Genomic DNA, 13,292 nt, shown 5'->3' on the forward strand with positions numbered 1-13,292 from the left:
GTCAGGGAGATAAGTGCCGTGAGCTTCCAACAGGAGAGAAGGATCGACTCAACTGAAGTGTGCTACAAGAATATAGGTGAGTGGCAGCGGTGACTCGCCAGTACGACCATAGAGGACGATCTGCTCCCAGGACCTGCCAGTTAGGGCTCCTGAAGGCCTACCACATGCTGATGGCCACAGCTCTCCATCGGTCTATGCTCTGCCGATGGTGCTGCAGCTACCAAGTCCATCCGTACAGAACGTCCTGCACCATAGAGATCGAAGGCTTCTAGACAAGCAGAAGGTCGACTGAATACGCCTCCTCTCTCAATCGGATAGCTGTAGACTGAATAGAACTCCACCAGGTCAGAAGTGGTATTAATGCAGAATGAGGTCCTGTGTTCTGCCACGGTGAGGTCGCTTCTGAATTTCACACCTTTCAGACGCCCTGTTTATGCCGTGTCAGTAAACTAAATAATTACCCTTTCACCCTCCTAAAGCTTTCTTGTCACACTTTGTGTCATTATTGTAATATCCCTCTGCTGCCATCATGTTATTTTACTACATTGTTGTATCAGGCACTGCCGTGTGCCTACATGTATTGGAATTACCAGGAAAAATTCAATTGTTTCACTTCATTTTTGCTGTGAACTTGTCTATTTTAGCCTGTGGTTAGGAAATGCTAAATATTGGTCATTATTTCAATTTGTGTTCACTCTGTTCGACCCGAACGTGATTTTAGAACCAGCTTATCAGTGCTAGATTTCTGTTATATTGGTAATTCTGCTGTACCTTATTCGTATTTGTTCGCTGTCACGTGCATTTACATCTGAGCTTTAAGAGTTAAGCAACGAGTGACTGTGTATTTGTTCCTGCATACTGTACTGATTTTGAACGTGATTCTGCTGTACCTTGTGTCAAATCTTATTTACAGTTGTTTACGGTAGTAAGTCCTGAGTTTGGCACATCATCCGGCAGTTGTAAATCTTTACTCTGTTGATTCTTCGAAGTTGAACAGCAAGAAATAGCGTACCCATTCTTTTCTTGTTTATTGACTGGATTTATATATATGTGTTTCAGTTGTTTTACTGTGCGATTGACAAAAATATCAATTCTGTGTGAGGTAGGAGTCTTCTGTTTAAACAGCGCGACCGACACTCATTACTAGCAACATAGCTGTGGAAACCAGTATAAAGGCAGGGTTCCTAAGAAAGTAATAGCACTATGTCTGCATAACATAGTATCCAATTTATACGAAGGTAGAAGATACATATAAGACATAAACAATCGTGACGGAATTACACAGATTCTTTCACAATATGATTAACAAAACAAGGCGTACGCATTTCCTGTGCAGGAATTGATATACAAGGTGAGTCACTTACTGTTGCCATCAAGAATAACTACGAAAGTATGATAGCAGCTGAAACGTTTGTTTGACAAATGATGCATGGGACATCCAGGGCCATAATATAATGTTGGTATTTTGTTGTTAGGTGGGTCGCATCAGAGATATGAAGATCAACTTTGTTTTCTTAAATAAGACGCTATAGTTTGGTATTTATTTTCTGAGAGCGGCTATCGGGTCGAATCCAGTGATGTATAACAGTAAGGTCTTTGAAGGTCAATCAAGATCGCAAAGACAGCATGGACGTCCATTCACAGCAGGTGTTCGAAGTGATGACCATTGATATCAATGAAGTTCCGCAATCTTCTACTCATGGATTGAGTGGTGTTCCTTATCACTTCGGCACTTATTGAAGCACATGCTCTGACAATTGCCTCTCGTATATCTTCAGGTGTAGTTGGAACGTCTTTATAAACAATGTCTTTTACGGATCCCCACAAGAAAACATCCAGAGGCGTCAAGTCTGGTCAACGAGCAGGCCACGACACATATCCTCCGCGTCCAATCCAACGATTTGGGAATTGTCTCTGCAACTCATTTTTCCCATTAGCCAAAAATGTGCCGGACACCCATCGTGTTGATATCACATTCTGTTCCATGTTCCTAAAGGTATTTCTTCCAATAACAGACCTAATGTTCCCAGAATGAGATTGGAAGGTAGGAGACGAGGTACTGGCAGAAGTAAATCTCTGAGGACGGGGCGTGAGTCGTGCTTGGGTAGCTCAGTTGGTAGAGCACTTGCCCGCGAAAGGCAAAGATCCCGAGTTGGAGTCTCGGCCCGGCACACAGTTTTAATCTGTCAGGAAGTTTCAGACCTAATGTTTCTTGCAGGAATGTGGTGTACTTCCTACCATTAAGATTTCCTTCGATGAAGTAGTGGCCTGTAATTCTGTCCACCAGAATCCCGCAGCAAACATTCCCCGACCACGGTTTTTGGTGTGCAACTTGCCGCAGCCAACATGGATTCTCAGTTGCCCAATAATGCGTGTTATTCAAATTAACATTTCCATGGTTCCTGAATGTAGCCTCGTCAGTAAATAAAATCAAATTAATAAATGTGTCATCCCTCTGAATGTGAAATTGAGCCTACGCGGCATATTTCAGTGCGACGCATACAATCCGTACCAGTTAATTTTTGGTGGTATTTACGGCGATGCAGAACACGAACAACACTACTCTGGCTCATGCCATGTTTGTTTGTGATTTGACTCGTACTAACACAAGGATCTCGAACTACAGTGGCACGAGCACTAATTTCCGTTTCCTCGCTAGTAACTTTCCTATGCAGGATATTTTACGATGCGTTAAAGATCAAGTTGTTCTAAATTTATCATACACATATTGAAATGTACGACGTGTAGGGTGAGTAGGTTGAGGATGTTTTTCAGCGTATAAGTCTCTATTTCTCACAGAATTTCGTTGGCATTCTCCGTAAATGAGAAGCGTATCAAGTTGTTCTTCGAAGGAATACATCATTCACATTCGCCTGATTCGATGATACTAGTCTTACCGTTCCTATTAGTGTTGTATTGCAAATGGTGTTTACATGTCAATGGCACGTTAGATGGACACGCCGTATTCGGCGAATATTTACTATTTGCACGATATACGAGAGATAGTTGTCGGAGCATGTGCTTCGATAAATGCCGAAGTGATAAGGAATACCACTCAATCCAGCACTGCATTGATACCAATGGCCATCATTTCGAACGCCTTCTGTTAATGGACGTTCATGCCACCTTTGTGACCTTCGTTGACGTTCAAAGACCTCGCTGTTACACATCATTGGATTAGTCTCGACAGCCGCCATCAGAAAATAAGTACTAAATTACAGCATCCCATTTAAAAACACAAAGTGGACCTTCATATCTCTGATACAACCTCAGCTAGCAACAAAAAACCAACGTCATGTTATGGCCCCCGTTGTCCCATGCAACATTTGCCGCACAAACTTTTCAGCTACTATCATACTTTCAGAGTTATTCTGTGTGGCAATAGTTAGTGAGTCACCCTCTATAGGACTGTGTGTCTTGTTGTGTTATTTCACTGTTAGAACTTTGTCAAACCTCCATTCTGCCTAATTACATCAATAGTTCTCCTCGGCAATGATTTTTGAAATTTATACTCTTTGCAGTGAAATTGTCGCCCAGTTTATCTTTTAGTATCGCACTTTTCAGCTCACATACGACCCTAAATTGTCTTCCATTGCTATAAAAACACCTTGCAAGTAACCCGTAACGGTTTTACATGGGGTTCATATCCGGACTATGTGCGATCCAGTGCAAGACATCAATACTTTATCTTCAAACTACTTTTGGTTTTAGCAGAAACATGCACAAATGCATTATCTTATTGAAACACTAGACTTTCGTCACCCAGGTCGTCATACATTCGAATCGGTTCTGTCTCTAGCATGTGAGTGTACATCTTACTGTTCATTATAGGTCTCAACCAAGCAACGCGTGATTTCCTTTTGCGTAGAAGGCTGCCCAACTCGTCACACTTCCACCACCAAAATTTCTGCTCTTTCCTACCTGCAGCTCTGTTCTCAGAGCATGATAATAATATTGAAATCCATCCGGTCCATCTTAGTTAAACTTCTCATTACTGAAGATCACTTTATCCCATTCTGAAGTATATGACATACATTTTTCAGGAAGTTCCAATCTAGCCTACTTATGTCTGGGTGTGAAATCAGGTGTACTCTGTTGTTTCTTCAATGTTATACGTTAGTCACTTGACAAAATTAGTCGAACACGTCTGGCAGTTTCTGGCAACTGTAAATCAGCAACAAGTTGAGAAGAATAACGGTCTGTGGCCCTTGCTTTGCTCAAAAGGAACCTTTTCGACTCCTTAAATAATTTGCTGCTTAGCCCATATATTATATTCTGTCCATATCGTGCTCGCAATCTAACAAAATTTTCAATCACTCTACTTGAACGACTCAACTTCTTGGCGTTTTGACGTTTAGAGAATCCCATTTCCTTGTACGCACCAGTTTCTGTTTCATCATATCATGATAACTTCCTCCCGCGTGGCATTGTCACGATCAGGCTTAATGTACACAACACGCACTGTTACCAATGATATCTGTTTCCGATCTGCAGTAAAAGCTTATACACACACAATAATACGACAAACAGCTACCTGCCTTTGTAACGAGTTCCACACTCTGCGACCTGAATCGTTGATATCTTGATATATACTGTATTATCGACATCTAATTCGATGCAGTTTGACTGCATTTGTCAGCGTACTAGACCTCATACTACGCATATACACTGTGCACATCTATTCCAGTCGACATTTTTAATGTTCGTACAAATATCCATGCATTTATACTGATTTTCACTACCGCAGAATTTAGAGAAACTGTGTTCAGTACGGACATCCAAAGCGGACTAGATTTTTTCCGTTTGAAATTGTGTTGCTGATTCTGTAGTGTACCAAGTGGCTGCTCGAGACTCAAGAACACAGATTTTTCTGTATTTGGTTTTGGCAAATTTAGGTTGCAGGTTCTGATTTACTTTGTGTAACTTGAATTTGTTTACGTTTCATTTTCTTCAGTTGTACGTGTAACTATGTTACTAACAATAGTCTTGTTGTGGCTTCAACGCTTTTTAATGAAGATTGTGAAGCATTGGGCACTGAATTACTTTGTAAGGAGCAAGCGTTCGTACCAAGAAGAACACGCCCGCGGCAAACTGCTCTATTCCAATTTCCGAGTGATTTAACTTTGTTACTCCGGCAGTTACTCTGTTTCGGAACACGATTTGCTATATACAGATTAGTATGCCACCCTACCTGGGTGCCGGTTTGCCTTTGGACTGCTTATATTAAACTGGTACTAATTTTTCTGCGTTTTAACGACGCCGTGTTAAGATTGTGGACGCTTGTTCATACTTGTTTTGAAACATGGTGCAGTTCCGTTATTAGATTACTTTTAGTGCACCTTCAAATTTTCTGTGTATGTGCATTGATGTACAGTTCTTGGTATGCGTTCTTACGTTTGTTCTTTTATTCGCAGTCTAATTGCTTGGTATTATTCTTGATTTCCAAATAAATTCTTTGAACATTTCTTGTTCGAAGTCCGAGCTTGTGTGACAGTTCGGAAGACGCTTTACGCGTGTAATCCACAACAGTTTCTTACAAGCACCTTGCTGAATGGAAACTTGACTATGAACTTCGTTAGTTCTAGGCCTGTGCTGATCTAATTACTCTAAAGGTTCTCTTACTGAAATTCTTGTTAACGCGGTACAGTGCCTGCGTCAACTGTAGGAAGCTGTAACTTACTATTACTGATTACTAATTACGATGTAAGCAATCTGACGTAATCTGTACTGTGGGTTGATTATACTGAGACTTGTTGCTTTGTGTTCCACATTAGGAATGCTTCGGATTTGCGTTGGCTGCCCATGAAGCGGCTGTTCTTTTTTGTTGAACTTCGTACTTTAGTTATTGTTATTTGGGTTGTGTTATTTGATCATTCTGTCTCAATTTGGACAGCGGTTAATTACTGTATTGAGGCTCCACAATTTAAATTTTTCGATTTCAGACAACTAACTAAAGAATTTGGTAAAATGGACTGAGATTTATTTTGGCTGTCTTTCTTTTTCGGGTAAAAATTTGTGATCTGAAACTTGTGGACATCTGGAAACAACTTTTTTTCGAAATAGTTAATAAATTAAAACTTCCTGGCAGATTAAAACTGTGTGCCGGACCGAGACTCGACCTCGGGACCTTTGCCTTTCGCGGGCAAGTGCTCTACCGACTGTACTACCAAAGCACGACTCACGCCCCGTCCTCACAGCTTTAGTTCTGCCAGTACCTCGTCTCCTACCTTCCAAACTGTACAGAATCTCTCCTGCGAACCTTGCAGAAGTAGCACTCCCTTCTTTCAGGAGTGCTAGTCCTGCAGGGTTCGCAGGAGAGTTTCTGTAAAGTTTGGAAGGTAGGAGACGAGGTACTGGCAGAACTAAAGCTGTGAGGACGGGGCGTGAGTCGTGCTTGGTTGCTCAGTCGGTAGAGCACTTGCCCGCGAAAGGGAAAGGTCCCGAGTTCGAGTCTCGGTCCGGCACACAGTTTTAATCTGCCAGGAAGTTTCATATCAGCGCGCACTCCGCTGTAGAGTGAAAATTTCATTCTAGTTAATAAATTAATTGTTAGTTTCAGACTATGTGTATTTCTATCCAAGCACTTTACCGCTACAAACCTATCTCCCTACCGCCACACTCAGATGTCTAAAGACTCCCTTACGGTTGATACAGGATATGCATAGGTGACAGTTCTTGCGTTCAGATACATGTAGTCGCAGCAAAACGTATACTTTCTGATACCATCTCACGATTTCCTTGAGACGACTGCAATACCTGCACCTCATGGGTTATCAGTACGTTCAATGATGCCATCAGCCAACTGTTGATCGATAAATTCTTCCGTTATCAGTTATAGGTGTTTTACGACTCCGTACAGTTTCGTGTATACTGGAGCGTTGTTTCTCACTGGTGTTCTACCTTGTGTGAATGGTGTCGCTGCAAATGTCCCAGCAGGACTTAACAGATCCATAAATCCCAATAACAAATGGTTCAAATGGCTCTGAGCACTATGGGACTTAATTGCTGAGGTCATCAGCCCCCTAGAACTTAGAACTACTTAAACCTAACTAGCCTAAGGACATCACACACATCCACGCCCGAGGCAGGATTCGAACCTGCGACCGTAGCGGTCGCGCGGTTCCAGACTGAATCGCCTAGAACCGCTCGGCCACTCCGGCCGTCTTCCCAATAACAAAGCTTTCATCACTGCTCCATATCTTCCTTCTCACTGCTTTATCTTTCTGTGATGCAAATGCCTTGACTGTTCGTTTGTCTTCACTAGACATATACTTATCATCCTCCCCTAAGATATCTAAGTTGGCAAGTAGTAAATTCTTCGGTAGATAGTAAACTGATGGTGAAGGGGGTGGGGTGGGGGAGGAAGAAAAGGAAAGAAACTGATGGTATCAGCTACTACGAGACTTAATGCTTAACTGGCGGCGATGAGTTAAAATGTGTGCCAGACCGGCACTCGAATCCAGCATCTCCTGCTTACTAGGCAGATGCGTTGACCACTGCGCCGTTCGGACACAGTGTTTATCGCAAATGCACGGACTATCTCGGCACGCTCCCCAGCCGACCCATATTCCCACGTATCCACAGTTCCCGTCCATGTCCTCCATGCTCGCTAATTTTAGATTCCCGTCATATGTCGAAAGGTATTATGCATTCATTGCCAAACGAGCCGAATCAGTTATATGATAGCGTGGTCTGTACGCACGATATGGGCAGAATATACCAAATGGCCTAAGCAGCAAATTATTTGAAGTGTCGAAAAGCTTCTTTCTGAGCAAAGCAAGGGCCACAAACAGTTATTCTTCTCAACATGTGGCTGATTTACAGTTGCCAGAAACTGCCAGATATGTTCGACAAATTTTGTCAAGTGACAAACATCTTGCATTGAAGAAACAATAGGATACACCTGCTTTAACACATAGACGCCGGCCGCGCAGGGCGTGCGGTTCTAGGCGCTGCAGTCCGGAACCGTAGGACTGTTACGGTCGCAGGTTCGAATCCTGCCTCGGGCGTGGATGTGTGTGATGTCCTTAGGTTAGTTAGGCTTCAGTAGTTCTAAGTTCTAGGGGACTGATGACCTAAGATGTTAAGTCCCATAGTGCTCAGAGCCATTTGAATCATTTTTTGAACACCCAGACATAAGTGGGCTAGACGACATGCATTCACATAACCCTTTGGCAGACGTCTATGTTCATTTGAATCACATAATGACCATCTGCCTCCCGTACATCTACTACATTTCGCTCTACTGAACAGTGCTCCTTATCTAGCTTTTCACTGCATTCCAATGTCTGTACAAGGTATAATACTTCGTTTGGCAAGCCAGTATCCACACTCGCCCACACTAACTTCCTGTACCCCTCGTTACTTTACTATGCGAAACGGTTTTTAGTTCATGAGTCTGTAGTTTTTATTTGCTACTGCCTTCACGGTTGGTGAACTTTGCGATGATGTGGCACTTGCAGTTGTAGTCATATCCCGTGAAAACAACGTCCCACTGAGTTCGGTTCTATACCGTGAAAGGTCGCTTTTTAGTGGAATGCTAACCAAGAAAATCAATTCCTATGTTCACAAAGTGTCCTTCAGCAATGTGCGGACACCTCCATATTCTGCAAATGTCTGACTCCTCAAAGTGAAATAAAAAGCGAATGCGTCCCTAAAGCTCAGTAGTACTCACTTGGCAATACTACAGGGTGATTTTTTTCAACCGTGTACAAACTCTAGGGATTGATCGATGAGAGGATACGAAACAAAAAGAGATCTAATGAACTTATGTCCGAAAATGCATGATTTCCATGCTAGAGACCATTTATCGAATCATATATTGCCACAGAGACTGCGGTCTAATACGCTCTGTACCATGGAGTCACAGTTACAGTATGTGCTGAAAATGATTTCCATGCGCCTCAACGCATGCGTGTAGGCACCGAGAATGTTTTGTTTCACAAGTTCACATCGGCTGGGCTGCATCTGAACAGTGTCAAAGGCAATGTGAATACGCTGCTCCAGTGCCTCCACACCTGGTGTGGGCTGTGCATACGCTATATTTTTGAGATGGCCCCATAGCCAGAAATCGCACACGTTGAGATCCGGTGAACAAGCAGCCATGCAACTGGACCCCCTCATCTGACCCATCGACAAGGGAAGATGCGACTGAGATGCACCCATATGTTAACGATAAAGTGGGCAGGAGCACCATCATGTAGAAGCCACATAACCCGTCGAATCATCAATGGCACTTCTTCCAGGAGGGAGGCAAAGTCACCCGCAAGAAACGTCGATAGTCCCAGCCTGTTGAGCGACGCGGGAGGAAGGCTGGTCCCAAAATATGGTCGCCAATTATCCCGGCCCACACATTCCGGATGCACCGATCCTGATGATTCGCTGCCACCATACCATGGGGGTTCTGCATGCTATACCACAGATGACTGTTATGAGAGTTGAAGTTACCACTCCTCATAAAGATAGCCTCCTTTGTGAATAGAATGGATGACACGAATGCCGGAATCGTGGTTGCCTCGTGCAGAAACCAGTGACAGAACTGCTCCAGCTGTGGAAAGTCTGTCGTTAGTACGCGCTGCACACACTGTAAGTGATAAGTGTAGTAACAACTGTTGTGGAGAATGTTCCACACGGTCGTCTGGCTTACCCTGTACTGACGGGCCAACTGCCTGGTACTGCCACGACGGCCACCTTCCGCGGTATTAATCACATTTTCCTCCAGGTCTGGTGTCCGAATGTTTCGGTACGTTCTTCATGATATCCTGCTTCCTGAAACCACCCTGCCCCAGACAAACGTTGCAGACACTGAATGCTTTGGTTGTTGTCGGAGAGGATAGGTCCCCTGATGTTGCCCGCCGCCCGTTGCCATTTGCCTTTTAGTAAATAAACACCATAAGCTCTTTATCCGAATACGGAACCAGTGCTCTATCACATTGACTACAAGGTGAGTCAGCAGGAGAGGGCGGTAGCGCGTGTCGTATGATGAACAGTACCATCTTCTAGGAGGAGACAAAGAATACTGTAACTATGGCTGCATGGTACAGTTCGCACTAGAACGCAGTCTCTGTAGCAAAATATGATTGAATAAATAGTCTCTAGCATGGAAACCATCCATTCGCGTACATAAGTTCATTAGACTTTTTTGTTCCATATCCTCTCTTCGATTAATCCCTCGAGTTTGTACACGGTGGAAAAAATCATCCTGTGTAATGCAGTAGTGAAACTGAAATTACATTGCCGCTTTCTTCTTGACGAATGTGTACACAACAGTTGTAGGCTGGTACCAACCGAGATTTAGAGACGTGCTATTGAAATATCTAGCTGCATCTGAAGAAAGGTGAGAGGACTACAAGGACAGCTCGGCGGAGCAGGGGAAGGGAGCGGGCAAGTGAGGGGGTGGGAAGGTTGAGCCGTTGACTCGGCAGCGGCTAGGTGCATGGGTCAGTAACGAGCAGCGCAAGTGATTGTCTCACGAACAAAAAGACAGTCCGTGCTGAACTGAACACTTCACGCGTCCTTACGGTTGGATAACAGGCTACGTGTGGCAGATGGCTTGGGCAATCGCAGTGCAGGAGCATACCGTAATGCGCTGCCTAAACGAATTGTGTCAGCACAACAGAAAACCTCCAACGCTATGACTCACGTTCAGGGCGAGCATTGTTGACTAACCTCTGCGGAAAACTTTACAAGCCTACCCATAACACAATACTCAGCAAATGCCTGATATAAAGTGTTCCAGAACTTGATGTGTGATGGACGTAGATTTCATGACAGAACATTAGTACATATGTAGACAGGACGTTTTTCAGGTATGTTACTGAAGAAAGGCACGCTGTATTAGGAATGCTTTTGAAGAACTACCTGTTCTGTTTTCGGTAGATTTTGGAAAGGAAAAGCGCTGTGCACTGTTTTTGATTTCCATCTTCCATTTTGTTTCGAAGTCAACTATTCATAGAAAGTCAGACGATTCAGTAGAATCGAGTTGGGTTCAGAGATTAAGAGGTGTGATAAAGTGAATTTTTCCTCCATTGGTGTAATATTTTCAGAGTACATCGACAAATATACTACATGCATAGCACACGAAAACTGTGTCATAGACTAACTCTACTGTGTTTGCGTGACTATTAAGAAAAGTGAGGCCCATAATGGCGCATACTCCGTGCTTTTACATCTCATTGTTATCGCATCCCACTGTGAGATAGCAGATGACATCCCCGGATCTACGGTATTTCCGAACTGGGGCAGAAACTTGATAGTGCCTCTCCCACCCTTCAAGCATTTGAGATGGCACATCAGAAATGAAAAAAAATCGATGTTCCAAAACTATGTTCATTTTGGATCGCACGTCTTTCTGAAGAGTTTGATATTCAAAACATATATTTTCGAAGAAATGTGAGACATGTTATTTTGTCTCAAGTGTGCCAAAGTACAGTGCCACGCCTCTTCAGACAGCATTCTTCTATCGCACGTCGCTATACTTCGCTCTGTCGAATTCAAACTTGCATATTTTGTAATAGAAGCCATCAAAGCTATATGCAGGACAGTGGAAATTAAAATTTCCTGTGGTACCTCTTCCGCTCCCAGTCGGCCGGTTTGACGTCCCACCTCCCTTTAGAAAAAGTAAAAATTTATTATTATTTGGCACCGGGAGAGTAAAAACTCTTCAGATAATTTGCACATTTTATTGCCAATTAGCTAATAACTTGCTCTTTTGTGTGACATAAAATTAAACGTAGGAAACATAAAGCTGGTAAACACAAGAGACAAGCAAGAGGGTGCACATTTCTTCAATCATTAGGTCCCAGCATTCTCTTCTCTCTAATCTTGCTACAGCTTTAAACGGTCTGGTTTCCTTTCCGCAAAATAATGTATTACCTCCGTCAAACGTTTTACTACATGAAAAATCAAAAATTCATCCAGACTGAAAAAGATTTTAATAAGAATACTACCCAGGACTGGTGTGGTTTTTGGTTTGATTAGGTCCACATTCTCACAGTCTGCTAGATAAAACGAAATAGGTATTTCTAATATTGCAGCAATTGTAACACACACCAAATAAGCGAGACAGTTTCAGCACAAACGGCCATTTTTCTGTATCTCATTTACATAAAGAACACGACAGAACATAATTCAAGTAGTACCAATATCAAATGTGTATTATACTTATTTCAGACAAAAAGTTTTATGTTAGGAAACAGTTTCACTTTTTATTCAAACGCTCAAACATGAGATCGGAAAGTAGTAACACGAAATTTTTTTTATAAATTTGGAATCGCCATATTCTTGCATATAATTTGTGTGATATCTGGTTTCTTCTCCTTTCTCGTTCTAACAAACAATCTTGTCATCACTAATTCTATGACTACTCCTGCCATTGTCGAAACTTATTCTCCAGTTAATTACACTAACCCTGCCAGAATCACCGGTTCAGTTATTCTTCTTTTATTTTCCGGTTAGTCGTCATTTCGCGTTCTTACAACGTATTATCCGTGCTACTCCGAGAATAGAACTTAAGCAGCTGCTAACCGGTTCTGTACAACTGGCCCTTTGTAGTGTAGCTTTTCGGCAAAAATGTTGTGTCAAAATTTTATTTTCTAGGATACACAGAGAGGATAAGATGTAATCTTTCTTCTTATTCCTGCTAGACATTTATTTCAACTCTGGCAGTCTGATTCTATAAATTTCGCTAATAATTATGACAACGCTGATCATTCGCATACCCAATCAACCATATAAATAGCGATTGGCATTCACCCGTTCGGATTTTTCGGTTCAGCTCCTATAGCCCCGTCCCCTTTTGTCTGCGGGAAAGTTTCTTGTTTATAGATCCGACTGTGATAGCTCTGGCTGAGACATCACATACACTGTCCACACATTCAAAAATCATCTTACAATGCGTTCTAACATCAACTTAATGTGTTCAAAAAATGTTCAAAAACAAACTGGTATGTGTTTCAAAATCATATGACTAATCGAGAGACCAACGTGCGCTAAAAGCTAGTCGTTCAATGAAACAAGGTTTTTTTCTTGAATAGTACTAATTTCGTGACCCACGAAGTTGCCGCCCCCCTTCCCCCCTCCCGTCACTCATGTAGGTTTGGCTCTGGCAAATGACTGGCCTTGCTGTGGCTTGATCGTTGTGTGTGCTGTAGTTAGAATCACGAACAATGGCGGCTGAATTTATGCTTGTTCTGCGCACACATGTCATGCATTCTCTAAAGGCCAATGAGCATTCGTTGGTGTTCTGGGCGCTCTGCGAATATCATAGCCAATGCGACCATTGAACGTAATCG

The sequence above is a fragment of the Schistocerca serialis genome, chromosome 1 (assembly GCF_023864345.2).
Source record: "Schistocerca serialis cubense isolate TAMUIC-IGC-003099 chromosome 1, iqSchSeri2.2, whole genome shotgun sequence".
Taxonomy (NCBI): domain Eukaryota; kingdom Metazoa; phylum Arthropoda; class Insecta; order Orthoptera; family Acrididae; genus Schistocerca; species Schistocerca serialis.